The 18,611-nt window shown below is 35.5% G+C and overlaps 1 long non-coding RNA gene across 1 annotated transcript in view; it reads right to left on the bottom strand.

Moving 5' to 3' along the window:
- LOC123569138 (uncharacterized) overlaps window positions 1-18,611 on the bottom strand; it is a 581,101-nt gene that overhangs the window by 388,648 nt on the left and 173,842 nt on the right. The gene's annotated exons all lie outside the window — the stretch shown is intronic.

Genomic DNA, 18,611 nt, shown 5'->3' with positions numbered 1-18,611 from the left:
TGTATATGTGCCACATTTTCTTAATCCAATCTGTCACTGATGGACATTTGGGTTGATTCCAAGTCTTTGCTGTTGTGAATAGTGCTGCAATAAACATACGTGTGCATGTGTCTTTATAGCAGCATAATTTATAATCCTTTGGGTATATACCCAGTAATGGGATGGCTGGGTCATGTGGTACTTCTAGTTCTAGATCCTTGAGGAATCGCCATACTGTTTTCCATAATGGTTGAACTAGTTTACAGTCCCACCAACAGTGTAAAAGTGTTCCTATTTCTCCACATCCTCTCCAGCACCTGTTGTTTCCTGACTTTTTAATGATTGCCATTCTAACTGGTGTGAGATGGTATCTCATTGTGGTTTTGATTTGCATTTCTCTGATGGCCAGTGATGATGAGCATTTTTTCAAAGGACTCAAACAAATTTACAAGAAAAAAACAAACAACCCCATCAAAAAGTGGGCAAAGGATATGAACAGACATTTCTCAAAAGAAGACATTCATACAGCCAACAGACTCAGGTGCTATTTTAAAAGATTTGACTTCAGCAGATGTCATGCTTTTGGAATGCTAAAGGAATAACTTCACTTACAATTATTAGAATTTAAGAGTCGGAACAACAATAAAAAGTCAGCAGGAATCACAAAAAGGTGAATACCACAGTATTTTACAGAACCTCTGGAAACACCTGCATTTACCACACTATTTACTTGCTGATCTCAGCACCCCAAAACACAATTAGGTGACCTGACCAAATTTTCTTGTACACATAAGGTTTGAATGAGCTTGAAAACCATATAGACTTCAACATTATTTTAGGCAAATGTGTCAACATGAGTAAAAGGTTATATATATATGATTGATCATCATTCATTTAAAAACATAACTAATGGCTTAGAATGAGTAGATCAGAATTTGTAAGGTATGGTGAGAAATGGGGATGGGGATGGGATGAATTCAGGAAGATAGTGTACTTTTCTTGGAGGCATGGAATTTACCATGTGAACAACTAAGAACCACTGAATGTGGTGGTAAATTAAAGAAGAATATTAACATATTTGCGTTTTAGAAAGATTATTATTTGCATTGTGGAGAACAGTTTGAAGAGGTATACAACTGGCAGTAAAATGTATTTGATTATTACAAGAATAGAGAATTGATATGTGCATGAACTGAAAGATCTCAGTCTCAGAGGGATACAGGAGACAGATAAGAGAAAAATTAAGAATGTATAATGGAAAAGACCAGTAATAATAATATTATGGTATATTGTAATAATAATAATAGTAGTATTTCTATAGAAAAGACTTATGTAATGGTGTTTGATGCTATATGCTTATAATATACAACAAAACATTTATTAATCACAACAAAATTTAAAGTATTAAGTTATATTGGGAAATATTAATAAAGTTATGTAATTTTATGTTACATTAGTACAATAACTTATATAAAATTTATTATGTACCAGATAATTTACATTATTTTTTCTAGCTGTGGAGACCAGTGTAGACTGGTACCATTAATGAGTGAGAAAAAGTATTAACTATCCAAGTTCCATATTTTTGTGGAATTCTTACTATGTGCCAAGTAGTGTTTTGTTCTATGCAGTTCACAATCATTATTTACATTTTTCACACCTACCCTTAGATATGAGAGAACTGGGACTCAAAGACATTAGATAATTATACCTTCACTAGATTATGCAACTAGCAAATGAAAAAGAATTCTGACCAATGATTCCAAAGTCCTGTACTTTTACCTACCATATGAAGGAAAGATAGTGATTCCAAGTTGAAATATGTGGGATAGCTACATGTTATCCAGAGTAATGACTTTCTGTTTTAGACCTCAGAAAGCATTACAGTATTTGGGAATATCAGCATCTGTGTAGTCACTAAAGCCATATCAATCTGTGACTTGCTCCTCATGGTATAGACAGAATCAATGTCATTCTATTCTTAGGAAATAAAAATAACAATCATTAATAGACAATAATAAACAAAAATAATAATTCTTATGAGAGGCATATGAAAGCTTTCCAGAGTCAGCATGCCAATGATTCAAGTTCACCTCTAACCTCTCCAGTAGCAGAATTCAGCTGAGACTCAAGAAGCTCATGGTACACAAGTTTGGTTTTGTTGCAAAGGGAAGAAAAAGGGATGATGTCAGAAAAGAAGGAAGAGTCTGAGTATGCCACAGGGTAATATCATTTGAAATATGTTGTGAATTCTGCTCTGAAATTGATAACAAAGCTCAAAACAAATTCTCATTTGTTTTGAAAATTCTCATTTGTTTTGAGCTTTATTATTTCTTCCTATTTTAATGGGAACACTGAGAAATCCAGCTGCTACCTCCCTGGTATAGGTGCTAGCAGGAGATGACAGCTGGAGCAGCAACCCTGGCCAGAACCAGATCCCACGGTGCAGTGACAATGGATCCACACATCCATTCAGTGAGCACCGGAGCATCAAAAGAGGGAACATGGACACTGCTCTGTGACTAAGGGACCGTTGATTGCTGTGGGTACGCAAGAGTCCATGACATCTTCCAACAGGCTCAGAGGAAAATGAGGCTTAGAGTTTGTATGAACATGGCATGAAGAACAGGAGATAATTACTTCTTCCCATTATCCCATGCACCTGATTGAATTCCCCTGTCTGCTGTGGCCTGAGCAAACACATTACTAATTGTTCATTTTTTCTGTTACCAAGAAATTTTTCTGAGCTCTGCCTCTCCAATTCTATTCAGTCATTCTAAAACTCGCTCCAGGAATCCTGAGCATCTAGTTTAAAATCAGGATTCCTTTTTATAGAGGAGGTACAGTAAGTTCTAGATTTATAGGGCAATGTTTTACTAGTGTCAGCCACAAGTTAATATTTTCCAAATTACATTTTTTGTTATATTTTAATGCTCAGGATGGTCTATTATCTCACTATCCTCTTTGTATTTAAAAATAATAAAGGTAAACATATAAATGATTAGACATTATATATGCTCAGAGAAGTATATAATAAAAAGTTAAAGCCCCTGCAATCCCTACCTATGAGTCGCTCACCACAAAGGGAACCACTATTAACAGTTGCTTGTCTCTACCCCCAGGAACAGTTTCCATGCATACAGCTGCATTCATATATCCTTTTTTTTTTTCTCAGACAGAGTCTCGCTCTGTCGCCCAGGCTGGAGTGCAGTGGTGCGATCTTGACTCACTGCAAGCTCCACCTCCCGGCTTCATGCCATTCTCCTGCCTCGGCCTCCCAAGTAGCTGGGACTACAGGTGCCCACCACCACACCCGGCTAATTTTTTGTATTTTTTAGTAGAGATGGGGCTTCACCATGTTAGCTAGGATGGTCTCGATCTCCTGACCTTGTGATCCACCCGCCTAGGCCTCCCAAAGTGCTGGGATTACAGACGTGAGTCACTGCACCTGTCCTCATATATCCATTTTAAAGCATATAAAAATTCTATAATCACTCTTATATATCATACTTTTCATTTAATCATGATCTTAAAGGTTTAATTCAAGCCAACATATACATATCTGTATGGTTTTAGCAGTGACTGTATCATGTAGATGTGTGTAATGCACTTAATAAGTGCCTAGATTATAGCAATTTATCACAATTATATTTGATCTCACAAAGAGAGCTATAATCACAACAGTGTACTTATATCTTGGTGCATTTTATAATATATTTCAACTTTGGTAAGTGATATGATTTGGTTCTGTATCCCCACCCAAATCTCATGTTGAATTGTAATCCCCAATGTTGAGGGAGGTACTTGGTGGGAGGTGATTGGATTATGGGGGTGGATTCCCCCTTGCATTCTCATAATAGTGAGTTCTCACGAGATCTGGTTGTTTGAAAATGTGCAGCACCTCCCTCATTCACTTTCTGTCCTCCTGGCCATGTGAAGATGTGCTTGCTTCCCCTTTGCCTTCTGTCATTATTATAAGTTTCCTAAGGCCTTCCCAGCCATGCTTCCTATACAGCCTACAGAATCATGAGCCAATTAAACCATTTTTCTTTATAAATTACCGAGTCTCAGGTAGTTCTTTATAGCAATGTGAGAATGAACTAATATAGTAACTACTGCAAAATTTCATCCTAGAATAGATTTCAAGTTCCACCTTCACCAACAGTATGAGAGAGGCTTTTGTTCTTCTACAGAACTGATGTTATTAACCTATAAAACTTTTGTTTAAAAGTGGTTGGCCAGATTGCCAAATAGGAACACCTCCAGTCTGCAGCTCCCAGCGAGATCAACGCAGAAGGTAGGTGATTTCTGCATTTCCAACTGAGGTACCCAGCTCATCTCACTGGGACTGATTAGACAGTGGGAGCAGCCCACATAGGGTGAGCCAAGGCAGGGCAGGGTTTCACTTCACCTGGGAAGTACAAGGGGTCGGGGAACTCCCTCCCCTAGCCAAGGGATGCCATGACCGACTGTGTCATGAGGAACGATGCATTCTGGCCCAGATGCTGCGCTTTTCCCACAGTCTATGCAACCTGCAGACCAGGAGATTCCCTCAGGTGCCTACACCAACAGGGCCCTGGGTTTCAAGCATGAAACTGGGCGGCCATTTGGGCAGACACTGACCTAGCTGCAGGAGTTTTTTTTTCATACCCCAGTGGCACCTCAAATGCCAGCAAGACAGACCATTCACTCCCCTGGAAAGGCGGCTGAAGCCAGAGAACCAAGTGGTCTAGTTCAGCATATCCCACCCTCTACTCAAATAAAGTAGAAAATCTAGAAAAAAATGAATAAATTCCTGGACACATACACCCTCCCAAGACTAAACCAGTAAGAAGTCGAATCCCTGAATAGACCAATAACAAGTTCTGAAATTGAGGCAGTAATTAATAGCGGACCAACCAAAAACAGTCCAGGACAAGATGGATTCAAAGCTGAATTCTACCAGAGGTACCAAGAGAAGCTAGTACCATTCCTTCTAAAACAATTCCAAACAATAGGAAAAGAGAGACTTCTCCCTAATTAATTTGATAAGGCCAGCATTATCCTGCTACCAGAACCTGGCAGATACACAACAAAAAAAGAAAATTTCAGGCCAATATCTCTGATGAACATTGAAGTGAAAATCCTCAATAAAATACTGGCAAAACAAATCCAGCAGCATATCAAAAAGCTCATCCACCATGATCAAAATGGCTTCATCCCTAGGATGCAAGACTGATTCAACATGCACAAATCAACAAACGTAATCCATCACATAAGCAGAACCAGTGACAAAAACCACATGATTATCTCAATAGATGCAGAAAAGGCCTTAAAAAATTCAACACTGCTTCATGCTAAAAATTCTCAATAAACTAGATATTGATGGAAAATATCTCAAAACAATAACAGCTATTTGTGACAGACCCACAGCCAATATCATACTGAATGGACAAAAGCTGGAAGCATTCCCTTTGAAAACTGGCACAAGACAAGGATGCTCACTCTCATCACTCCTATTCAACATATTATTGGAAGTTCTGGCCAGGGCCATCAGGCAAGAGAAAGAAATAGAGGGTGTACAAATAGGAAGAGAGGAAGTCAAATTGTCTCTGTTTGCAGTTGACATGATTGTGTATTTAGAAAACCCCATCCTCTCAGCACAAAATCTCCTTAAGCTGACAAGCAACTTCAGCAAAGTCCCAGGATACAAAAATCAATATGCAAAAATCAGAAGCGTTTCTGTATACCAATAATAGACAAACAGAGAGTCAAATCATGAGTGAACTCCCATTCACAACTGCTACAAAGATAATAAAATACTGAGGAATACAACTTACAAGGGATGTGAAGGACCTCTTCAAGGAGAACTACAAACCACTGCCCAAGGAAATAAGAGAGGATACAAACAAATGGGAAAACATTCCATGCTCATGGATAGGAAGAATCAATATCGTGAAAATGGTCATACTGCCCAAAGTAATTTACAGATTCAATGCTATCCCCATTAAGCTACCATTGACTTTCTTCATGGAATTAGAAAAAAAAAAAAAGCTAATTTAAATTTCATATGGAACCAAAAGAGAACACATATAGCCAAGATAATCCTAAGCAAAAAGAACAAAGCTGGAGGCATCGTGCTGACTTCAAACTATACCACAAGACTATAGTAACCAAAACAGCATGGTACTGCTACTAAAACAGATATATGGACCAATGGAAGAGAACAGAGGCCTTAGAAATAATGCCACACATCTACAACCATCTGATCTTTGACAAACCTGACAAAAACAAGCAAAGGGGAAAGGATACCCTATTTAATAAATGGTGTTGGGAAAACTGGCTAGCCATATGCAGAAAACTGAAACTGCACCCCTTTCGTACACCTTATACAAAAATCAACTCAAGATGGATCAAAGAGTTAAACATAAGACCTAAAACCATAAAAACCCTAGAAGAAAACCTAGACAATACCATTCTGGACATAGGCATGGGCAAAGACTTCATGACTAAAACACCAAAAGCAATTGCAACAAAAGCCAAAATTGACAAATGGGATCTAATTAAACTAAAGAGCTTCTGCACAGTAAAATAAACTAACATCAGAGTGAAAAGGTAACCCACAGAATGGGAGAAAATTTGTGCAATCTATCCATCTAACAAAGGGCTAATATCCAGAATCTATGAAAATTTCAACAAATTTAGAAGAAAAAAAACAAACAACCCCATCAAAAAGTGAGCGAAGGATATGAACAGATACTTCTCAAAAGAAGACATTTATGCAGCCAACAAACATATGAAAAAAAAACCTTATCATTAGTGGTCATTAGAGAAATGCAAATCAAAACCACAATGAGATACCATCTCACACCAGCTAGAATAGCAATCATTAGAAAATCAGGAAACAACAGATTCTGGAGAGGATGTGGAGAAATGGGAATGCTTTTACATTGTTGGTGGGAATGTAAATTAGTTCAACCATTGTGGAAGACAGTGTGGTGATTCCTCAAGCATCTAGAACCAGAAATACCATTTGACCCAGCAATCCCATTACTGGGTACATACCCAAAGGATTATAAATCATTCCACTATAAAGACACATGCACATGTATGTTTATTGCAGCACTGTCTGCAATAGCAAAGACTTGGAACCAACCAAAATGCCCATCAATGATAGACTGGATAAAGAAAATGTGGCACATATACACCATGGAATACTATGCAGCCATAAAAAAGGATGAGTTCGTGTCCTTTGCAGGGACATGGATGAAGCTGGAAACTATCATTCTCAGCAAGCTAACACCAGAACAGAAAACCAAACACCACTTTCGTGTCCTTTGTAGGGACATGGATGAAGCTGGAAACCATCATTCTCAGCAAATTAACACAGGAACAGAAAACCAAACACTGCATGTTCTCACTCATAAGTAGGAGTTGAACAATGAGAACACATGGACACATCACACATGTGTGAGGGAAACATCACACAACGGGGCCTGTCAGTCGGTGGGGGGCTAGGGGAGGGAGAGCATTAGGAGAAATACCAAATGTAGACGATGGATTGATGGGCGCACTAAACCACCATGGCACGTGTATGCCTATGTAACAAACCTGCCCGTTCTGCACATGTATCCCATAAATTAAAGTATAACAAAATAAAATTTAAAAAAGGAACAAGATCATGTCATTTGTAGGAACATGGATGGAACTGGAAGCCGTTATCCTCAGCAAATTAATGCAGGAACAGAAAAACAATACCGCATGTTTTCACTTATAAGTGGGAGCTGAATGATGAGAACATATGGACACATGGGGGCAACAACACACACTGGGGCTTGCTGGGTCAGTGGGGAGGGAGAGAATCAGAAAGAAGATATAATGGATGCTGGGCTTAATACCTAGGTGATGGGTTGATATGCGCAGCCAACCACCATGGCACACCTATGTAACAAACCTGCACATTCTGCACATGTACCCTGGAACTTAAAATAAAAGTTAAAGAAAATAAATAAATAAACAAATAAATAAAACGTTTAACTGATTCAAACATTACTATGTGGTAATAAATGGCAGAAATTTGATGTTTTCAACATTATAAAAATAATACTAAAAGACGAGTGCACCACATTTGTTTGTTAATTTCAAATTATGATTTTGTATTTTAGGGACTGTGTTTTCCCCCAATAAGATATTGGGGTATTTTTAAAATGAGAGACAAAAATATCACTTGTGATCTCTTCACAATGAAATGAAAGAAGACAAGATTTGCTCCTGTCATAAATTGTATATTTTCTACATCTCTCTTAACAAATAGGCACGAAATTATTTAAGACCCACAAATATTGAATTTTCTGGAAAATCATATATTTGTCTTGGAAAAGAAAAGTGACATGGTCACTAGGGAAAGCTGAATGAATTTACAAATATGTAACACATTTTATCACACCAATGAAAAGCTTCATTGACACAAAGATTTATATAGATTTTAGGAAATAATTTTCATTGTATATTTTTACTTTTCCTCCAGCATATTCACTGGAGAAAGAAAAGTCAAGGAGAGAGAAGGGTCATGCGAATGAGAAGAAAAGGAAAGGTGTAAGAATGAGGAGAAGGGAGACAGAGAAAGAGAGAAACTCACTGGTTTGAAAATGGCCTATTTTTATTTCCTTGTGGGATTCCCTCTACCTCCTAAAAGAAGTTTCTTTCTGACATAGATGATTTATGCTGAATAATATCAGTGTATAACATTTCTTCTGAATTTTGGGTCGATTTTGATGAAGCTGATCCCAGAGTAGACTGTGTCCACATTTGGGGGATTATCAGGCATACATCAACGGAAAGGAAAGCATTAAGGTAAGAATAGATGATAACAGAATATACTTTAAACAGCTCAACTTCAAAGAATTCTCTTCCAACATGATCACATAAAACATTAACAAAGATTTAATCACCATTAGCTTTGTTTTAAACTCTGAAGGACATTCTAATGTTATGCAGAGGGAGCATAGACACACATGCTACCTGGTGTCCACATTAAATACTGATTATTGGGTAAAAACTTAAAAGCAGAGAAATATCAGAAGACAGCTGATCCCTTAAATCACTTATTATTCCAAAAAGAGGTGTGCTAAGTTGAGCAAAGCTAGGTGGGATGCTTTCCCATTGAGGGCGCTCCTGCCCTCTAAGAGCTTCACATATTTATAAGAAACAATAGGAAGGGAGAATTTATGCAATTAGAAAACAATGGAAACCCTCTAGTCAATAACAGATATGGCAAGGTTGAGGGGAACTTTTAGGGAAGGGCCTCAAACACTAAGCTTCTAGTGTCAGCTCAGCTCATTTTTTCACTAAACTAGCCCAAAGCAACTAAGCAAGATCTTCACTAAGCTCTCATAAGCAGATGGGGGAATGAGCTTCTGGAGTCATCCAGATTTATCTCTACACTGTTATTTTGCATATTCTTACACTGAATGAAGGCCCTAATGATATAAATTTTACTGCTGTTGCACAATATAAACTTGTGCCTTGGATTTGGACATAGTATAAATACAACTCAACTTTTTGTTTATCCATTTATTTCACCAAACATTTATTTAGTATTTTGAAATCTGAGTTCTGCTACTTTTTGTATTTACGACCTTGAGCAAGCTATTGAACTTCACTGAACCTCAGCTTGCTCATTAGTAAACCAGAGATAAAAATTCCCACCTCATGGTATTGTTTAATGAAGAAATAAAATAAGTCATATAAAGTACCCGTTGAAGTACCTCTTTCTTTATTTTGTAAGGTAGAAGAGAACAGGAATTTCCTAGTTGGTTATCCTGGATGAGGAAGACTAATACTAAAAGCCTTGCTTAATAATATTCTTAGCTACAAAAGACATCTTAAATAAACACCTCTAATATCTCTATAAGTTATTACCTGCTAGTTTTTATTTCCCTGTGCACAACCTCGTTAAAATTCATAAATCTTAGGAGGAGGTTGTTTCTGAATCACAGCCCCATCTCAGAGACAATGGGAAACAAATGGTATAAAGCACACTTCCAAAACAAACCCAACTATTTTGTGTAGCCAAATAAACACAAAGCAATTAATTCTTATTGAAGGAAACAGACCCAAGCTATACAGAAAAAGCTATATTTGTTGTGGGTATTTAAGTACTAAGTGACAGAAAGTTCGTGAATCTCATCTTCACAGCTTACTATGTCAGAACTGGATAGTTTAAATCATTATTTTATTGTGGAAGGCAAGATCATTTTAAAAATCTCAAAATATCTCTTTATTTCAGTTTCCTAAAACTAAACTCAAGCCCAAATCACCTGGGGACTTTAATTTATTTGCTTGTAGTTCTTGGTAATTTTTTAAACAATAAGGTTAATGTTCAAGTTCAGAATTAGTTCAGCCCATTTCAACTCACGGACACATGTTCTAGGCAGAATGTAATGTGTTGGTTTCAGGGAAACTATTGGTTTCAGGGAAACATGACATCAAATTCCTCTTTGGATATTCTACAAAAGGCTTTTATTTGAAATGGGATCTAATTAAACTAAAGAGCTTCTGCACAGCAAAAGAAACTACCATCAGAGTGAACAGGCAACCTACAGAATAGGAGAAAATTTTTGCAATCTACTCATCTGACAAAGGGCTAATATCCAGAACCTACAAAGAACTCAAACAAATTTACAAGAAAAAAACAAACAACCCCATCAAAAAGTGGGCAAAGGATATGAACAGACATTTCTCAAAAGAAGACATTCATACAGCCAACAGACACATGAAAAAATGCTCATCATCACTGGCCATCAGAGAAATGCAAATCAAAACCACAATGAGATACCATCTCACACCAGTTAGAATGGCGATCATTAAAAAGTCAGGAAACAACAGGTGCTGGAGAGGATGTGGAGAAATAGGAATGCTTTTACACTGTTGGTGGGATTGTAAACTAGCTCAACCATTAAGGAAAACAGTATGGCGATTCCTCAAGGATCTAGAACTAGATGTACCATATGACCCAGCCATCCCATTACTGGGTATATACCCAAAGGATTATAAATTATGCTGCTATAAAGACACATGCACACGTATGTTTATTGCAGCACTATTCACAATAGCAAAGACTTGGAATCAACCCAAATGTCCATCAGTGACAGATTGGATTAAGAAAATGTGGCACATATACACCATGGAATACTATGCAGCCATAAAAAAGGATGAGTTTGTGTCCTTTGTAGGGACATGGATGCAGCTGGAAACCATCATTCTTAGCAAACTATCACAAGAACAGAAAACCAAACACTGCATGTTCTCACTCATAGGTGGGAACTGAACAATGAGATCACTTGGACTCAGGAAGGGGAACATCACACACCGGGGCCTATCATGGGGAGGGGGGAGGGGGGAGGGATTGCATTGGGAGTTATACCTGATGTAAATGACGAGTTGATGGGTGCAGCACAGCAACATGGCACAAGTATACATATGTAACAAACCTGCACGTTATGCACATGTACCCTACAACTTAAAGTATAATAATAATAAATAAATTAAAAAAAAAAAAAAAAAAAGAATGTGTTTGACCTGAGGCATATCTGAAATGGAATAATGGTGACATGTGTCAAAATGGTATATTCTGTTACCTAAAACATTTCCCCATATCTCCCACTGGTAAAATAATGATATTTTGGTTCTGAAAAGTAGGTCCACTCTGGTGGGAAAAGGCAGAGTCATAAGATCATCACTTCTATATTTTCTAAAATCTTAAGGTACCAGAAAAAAATGCCACATTTTTCCCATTTGAGAACTCAAGTTAAAATGTCTTCAAAAACAAAAAATAAATGAAAACAATTTTTTTAAGATTTGGGGCAAATATTTAAGAACTTTGTATTATAGATTTCAGGAAAGCACAACAGTCAAACCCTTTTATCTTTGTCTCTATAGGACAAAATGATTATATTTTGATTAGCCTTCCACCACCCACAAGCGTAATGGGAATGTCTGAATTTTGAGTGGCTCTTAGACCATTTGTCATTGTTAGGCAAGCTAGTAAGCCTCAGTTTCTCCATCTTTACACCACAGATTTGAAATGAGGTTTTAAGATATGATCATAAATAATATAACCATGACAGAGAAGAACTTCAACAAATGCTTTCATTTAAAAAAAAAAAAAAAATCCAAAGATGGCATTTGTCTTGAGCCAAACAAATGATTTTAAAAAGGGCAAATAACTGTGATTCTCTTCCCCAATTCAAATCGTAGCTTCCTGAAATGCACTGCAAGATCCATTAAGTTTAGACAGTTACATTCATCTGTTCAAATAGCTAGTAATTGCCCCCCTTTCCTCACTAGTTAGCCTAATTGCAGTAATGTAATGTTAACAGATTGACCTTTAAAGTCCAACACTCATGAGTTCATATTATGACTCTACCACTGAACTGTCACTCATTTATAAGTTACCTATGCTCTCTAAGGCCTAGTTTTCTCATCTATAAAATGAGTTAAGTACCTAGCACAATGCCTTGTGTGCCAAAAAAGTTATGTTTTCTCCAAAGAAATAATTCTTTCCAAAGAAAAAGTATCAGCTAATGTGTGGAGTTAAAAAATTCCTGCCATACAGAATGAAAAAAGTATTTATTACATAAAAATGAATTAACGAATTTGAAAAGAACCCCCAAACCACATAGGTTCAAAGAAAATACGTGTTCCTCTATTATTGCCGATGTTACAACAAAATCTTATTTCATCCTTATGACACCTAGAAATATCAAAGTAGGCTACTATATTTGTCACAATGAGGTTCTCAAGTTTGATTTCTAGCTGTCAGTCAAAATGCCACCTTTAATCTTACTAGTTCATGTCACTGAAATTTGAGATGAACCCCATAAGTTTTATCAAAAACAGAATGCAGTTGCCATACAAAGCTAATGAATAATGGAATATATTTTTCATGTTAATTCATAAAATTCATAAATAATGAGATAAAACATCTAATTGGTACATTTTAGACATAAATGTTTATCTATAAGAATGATGTGATGAAGTACCTTAAATTGTAATTATTGTTTAAAAGATTTGCAATTTAACCCATATGACATCTATATCTTGTACCTTTTAGCTTATTCTCCAGGTAGCTATCTGTCTGCCACCAAAATAACATATGGTAGAATTAAACAGATGTCATTACTTGTAGAAGAGTCTTCACATTTTGCAAAAGTAAAGCAACTATCTAACTCACAGAAAGTTAAAATTAATTCTAAGCCTTTCTCCCCCAAAATAAAGTATGTGCCAAGTGGAATATAATTCTCCCAGAAAACAATCACCTCCAGGAAATCTCAAGGGAATAAGTTTAATACATTGTTCCAATCTCTGTGCATTGCTTCAGCATAAGACAGCAAGAAAATTAAAAGATTGGTTTTATTTACAGAAGACACTGCCTTTCTTCCAATACTTTTCAATGAACTCATCTCATTCTTATTCATGGAAGAACACCCACAACTCTATGAATCCAAAGTACCAAAGTCAATAGAAATATCCACATATCCAAAATAAGGATTTTTTTTTTGTCAAAGAGGAAAGAGATGTGCTAAAAGTATTCCTAACATCAAATAACTACATATCTACATATTTTTTTAGTTTAACAACCTTTCTTTTTCTAAAATAAGTGAAAATTCAGTCTCCAAATTAAAAAACTAAAAGTACTACTTTTTTCAGAACCTGCTCAAACTATCCAGAAATTTAGGGAATTGACACTTCTTCAGATATCAAGTGAAAGTCATGTATCCTTAATTATAATTGGATAAATTTAAAAAATATATTAGAAAAACATTTCCAAGAAAAACAAGTTTTTAGCTCATACAATTTTGACAAGTGTTTGGAAAAGTTGGTGCTTTCATAGATCATTCGTTAGTACATAAATTGGTGTAAGTGTCTTGAAGGACATTATGACAGTGTCTATCAAATTTAAAACTTACAAACCTTTCAAGTCTGAATCTTTTCTGTATTTATTCCATAAGTGTACATGTTCATGTGTGCACAAAAATGTCATTTGCCATGTTTCTTTGTAATAGCAAACCACTGGAGGCTCCGGTATGGGCTGCTGCCTAGTGACAAATGCCTGGGTGTGAATTTGGTGGCTTAAGCAGAGGTGCAAATCTGGTTAAGCACTCAGTCACCAAAAAGATCTCAGATGATGATGCCCCCTGATTTGGGCTAGAAGGCAATGAGTCACATTTCTAACATCTGGTGGAAGGAAACATGAAAATACAAAATGCTAAAAAAAAAAATAAGTTGGTTAGTGAATTAGCATTTCTTTAGCACTAAAATGGTTAACAACTCTATAAAATATATGATAGAATGAAAGGATATTTCTATCTTTCCTCCTCAAGCTTTTATTTTTACAAATGGTGATTCTAAGCACTGTACTTCCTATAGATTTACAGGGTTTTTCCCTCAGAAGAAAGATCATAGAAATTATCTTAACAATTAATTGCAATTACATTTAAGAGCAATTTATCTAGTTCACATTAGGCTGATGCCCACTTGAATGTAAGTTCATCAATAAAATGTAAGTTCCATGAAAGCCAGATTAGCTTTCATTTTATGTTGCATCCCCAGTCCCAAGCACCTAGAAGAAAGAGCAAGTGACATGCAATAGATAGTCAAAATACATATTTGGAGAAAAATCAGCAGAGTATATCTAATGAAGTTATCCAATTGCAAATGTTAAGTGAACTCCACTGCTCTTCAAAATAATTTTGTCTAGCATGAACACTGGCCTGTGTTCACATTCATATATTTGCTTTAAGAACTTTAAATAATGTATATAATCCACTGATATAAAGAAGTCCTAGAACTACTAAAAACGGGAAGAACCACCGTGAAACTGGAAGTCAGTTTTACATGACAATAGTAGTATATGTTGTCCTTCTATAGACTTACTAAGTCTGTTCTTATGCTGCTATAAGGATGTCCTCGAGACTAGGTAATTTATAAAGCAAAGAGGTTTAATTGACTCACATTTCTGCATGGCTGGGTAGGCCTCAGGAAACTTACAATCATGACAGAAGACACCTCTCACAGGGTGTAGGAAAGAGAATGAGAGCCAAGAGAAGGGGGAAGCCCCTAATAAAACCATCAGATCTCATGAGAACTCACTATCACGACAACGGTATGGGGTAAACCACCCTCATGATTCCATTATCTCCACCAGGTTCCACCCTTGGCATGTGGGGATTATTATAATTCAAAGTGAGATTTGCATAGGGACACAGAGCCAAACCGTATCACTAAGATGCTGGTGTTTATGGAAAACGCCCAGGAATATTAGTAAAGAGGATTTTGTTATAGAAATGGCTCTATTGTTGATTAATTTTGTACACTTCACTATGCCCTTTAATCCTAGGTTTTCATATTTTTATCAGTAAAATCATGGGATTTGGGTTGGGGAATCTCTAAATTCTAGCTCTGCTTGCTTTAAACTGTTTGATTCTATGACTTTGCATATATCAATGTCTCAAATCTTACTAACAATAGTGGGGTTGCTTTACAGAAAATATATGCCCAGATAGAAACTCACCAAAAAGGAAAAAATAAATCAATCTATTGTTATTGTCACTCTTGTTCTCTTGTGTGAGTACTTCCAAAGATAACTGGGGAAAAAAAATTGGCATGGATCTTCCTCTAAATGCAGTATCTCTTCCCTCTCCCTTTATCTCTCACTATTTACATTTTCACAGCCTTTCATTTCCAATTCAGAACTTGTTGAATACAGCAAAGAGTAAAAATCTCTTTTTTACATAGATTATTCATAGATCACTTGTTAATTGAGCAATGAAACAGATATTCACATACTGTTATGCCATTTATTGGTATAAAAAGACAATATAAAAGGAAGTTTTTAAAATGTATGTGACATTTGACCCAATAATTCCACTGATTCACATAGACATTTATATTATTTTGAGATTATTTCAGTATTATAGAAGAGTTGCATAAATATTTCAAAGAATACCTGTATATTCTTCACCTGCTATCCAAATGCTAACATTTTACAGCATTGTCATTCTCTCTTTTTTACTGTGTTTGTTTCCATAGATATGAAAGCTTTTCATTGGAGCATAATTTAAGAAGGAAAAAACTGGAAGAAACCTAAGTAACAAGCATCAAGGAAATGGCTTCTTAAATTATGGCATATACACTACACGGAATATTGAACAGGTATTAAAATGTTTTCAGTGATTACTGTAAAATTAAAGGCAAGATGCTTATTAGGTAATACTAATTCAAAAAATTATTAAATTTTTTTAAATGATTATTACAAAGAGTATAGTATAATATCTATTAAATATTGCCAAGTGAAAACTCAGAATAACATCAATGACACATATAAACAGATTGATGTGAAAAAAAGATGAGAAGGGAACATGCAAAAATAAATGTAGTTACATAAGTGTGATTGGGGTTATGGATAAATATTCTGTTTTCTAAATAATATAACTTTTTATGGACTATCCTTTAAGATTTTATGGATGGCTACCTGAAGTATAAACAAGTGGAAACTACTGAATTTGAGAAATTAATCACAAGGCTGTAAAGTAGGAGGCATAAATTGAACTATATACTGTAAACACTCATAGTTCATGGAAGAAAGAAGAAAAGTGGTCATTTTTCCCAAGGAGAAAATAAATAGAACTCAAAACAGAGAAGAGATTATTTGGACTGAGATTTCCAAAGGAATAAAGCTGACACAGGTTTATGATGAAAGTGCAACAAACAGAATGCTGAATTCTGCTAGATATCAGTTTAATTTTTCACCGTGCTACACGATACAATTCGATTGTTTCTAACCTGATATTTCACAGAGATGTATTATTCTGTGGGTATTACTAACAGATATGTGAAATCTGACTGCCAGACTGAACACAGACCTGTAAACCAATAAAACAGATATTTTCAGAGAGTTATAATATCTGATAACCAAAATCTAAAGAAGGAGGATGAAGATAATAATAGACTTATTCTTAGCAAAGAGTGTTCCACACATGTGACTTTTAACAGTTTAATTACATGTTCAACACAAAGGGAAACATTTCTGAAAGCCACGAATTCTGTTGTAAGGTGTTTTGGGGTATAAAGAGTTGTAATTTAACAAATAACCTCAGAATATCAGGTGGTATTAAAAAGTGCTTTGTTTTAGTATATTTTCTCATTAATTTTTATCTGAATATTTGGCTCTGAGGCTTACAAACCTGTGTATACGCAATTTTGCCAGGAGAAATAGGCAAGAAGTATTTTCATCTATCTGCTGAAGATAAAACTTTTTACCATAAAGCAGTCATAATTTTGTCTTGGAATGAAACACAAAGAACAGTATAATGATAATTGTGATTAGAAAATAACGCTATGGTGTTAGAATATACTATCCAAAAGTAAGTTGGTCAATGTTCAATGTTTTGTTTTTGTTTTCTCATAAATGGGAAAGAAAAGGGAAATGAGGGAAGAGTAGGTTTGGAGAAAATAAAAGCAGAAAAAGTCTGTAATATCTCCCTGTGTCCACACCAAGCTGTTCTCCACTTAGATTAGGCTAATTTATTCTGTAAAGGTTAGATAGAAAAGCAGAAAATAAGGTATGTATCTTTAATCTATGATTAAAATAAATTATAATTGCATGTTTCCATCTTCACTCTATCACTAATTCACAACCCTCTATTACTAGCCAGAGGCTCAAGTACTTTGCAATAGTAACACAATTATAAGAGCATTAGTAGAAGGTCCCGTGATAAGAGGTTATATTTTTATATAATTTTATTTTACATAGTTATATATCTTATTCATTGTTTGTAGTAAAGAAACGAAGGAATAAAAAATGACTCTCAGAATTTGGGCTTAGGCATCTTGATAAATGGTGACATCATTTACTGTGAAGTACAAAACATAGAGAGACAGGTTTGGGCAAAAACAAGTGATCTGTCTTGGAGAATTCAGGTATGAGATGTTTATTAGTTGTCCAAGAGAAAATAATTCAATATCAAGTGGGCAGTATTAGCAATAATACATGATGGATTTCTGATTCAAAAAATCCTTATCAGAAAATCTAGTATACATGTAGCAGAGGAAATCTGCCTCTTAGTAAAATTTCTAGGTAGATACAAATGGGATTCTTTCTTAACATGAGACCACCCAAGCAGGTTTAAGACATAAGATACCAGTACTTGAACCCCAGATTCTACTAAAGATAATATCTTTATTGTATCTAAGTTATACTTTATGGTATATTAAATCTTTGTAAAAGGAACACAGAAAATCTAAAGCGAATCACAACTCCAGAAAGAAATTAGATTATTTTCGTTTACTAAAAGGATGCTTTTATTCTGCTCACAGCTGAGTTTGTCATCTATTGTTATTTCACAGATGACATAATTCACAAGTTATTAAAGCTTTCACTGCAGTCTGAACTTTGTATTCTTACACATTCCAAAACACTTTCAATTTTCTCTAACTACTCTCTAAAGTAATTTCAGTCCCAAAGAATAGAGGAGGAAAAAATATACATTGAATATATAAAGCAGAGGCAGAGAATTGATCTAATATGACATACATCTTTATGAAAGAAAAGATAGGATGACTTGCTCATGGCTATATTCTTTAAGTTATTT

Source organism: Macaca fascicularis, chromosome 15 (genome assembly GCF_037993035.2).
Source record: "Macaca fascicularis isolate 582-1 chromosome 15, T2T-MFA8v1.1".
NCBI lineage: Eukaryota > Metazoa > Chordata > Mammalia > Primates > Cercopithecidae > Macaca > Macaca fascicularis.
Note: the sequence above shows the minus strand (reverse complement) of the source record. Positions and strands in the feature narration are given on the sequence as shown.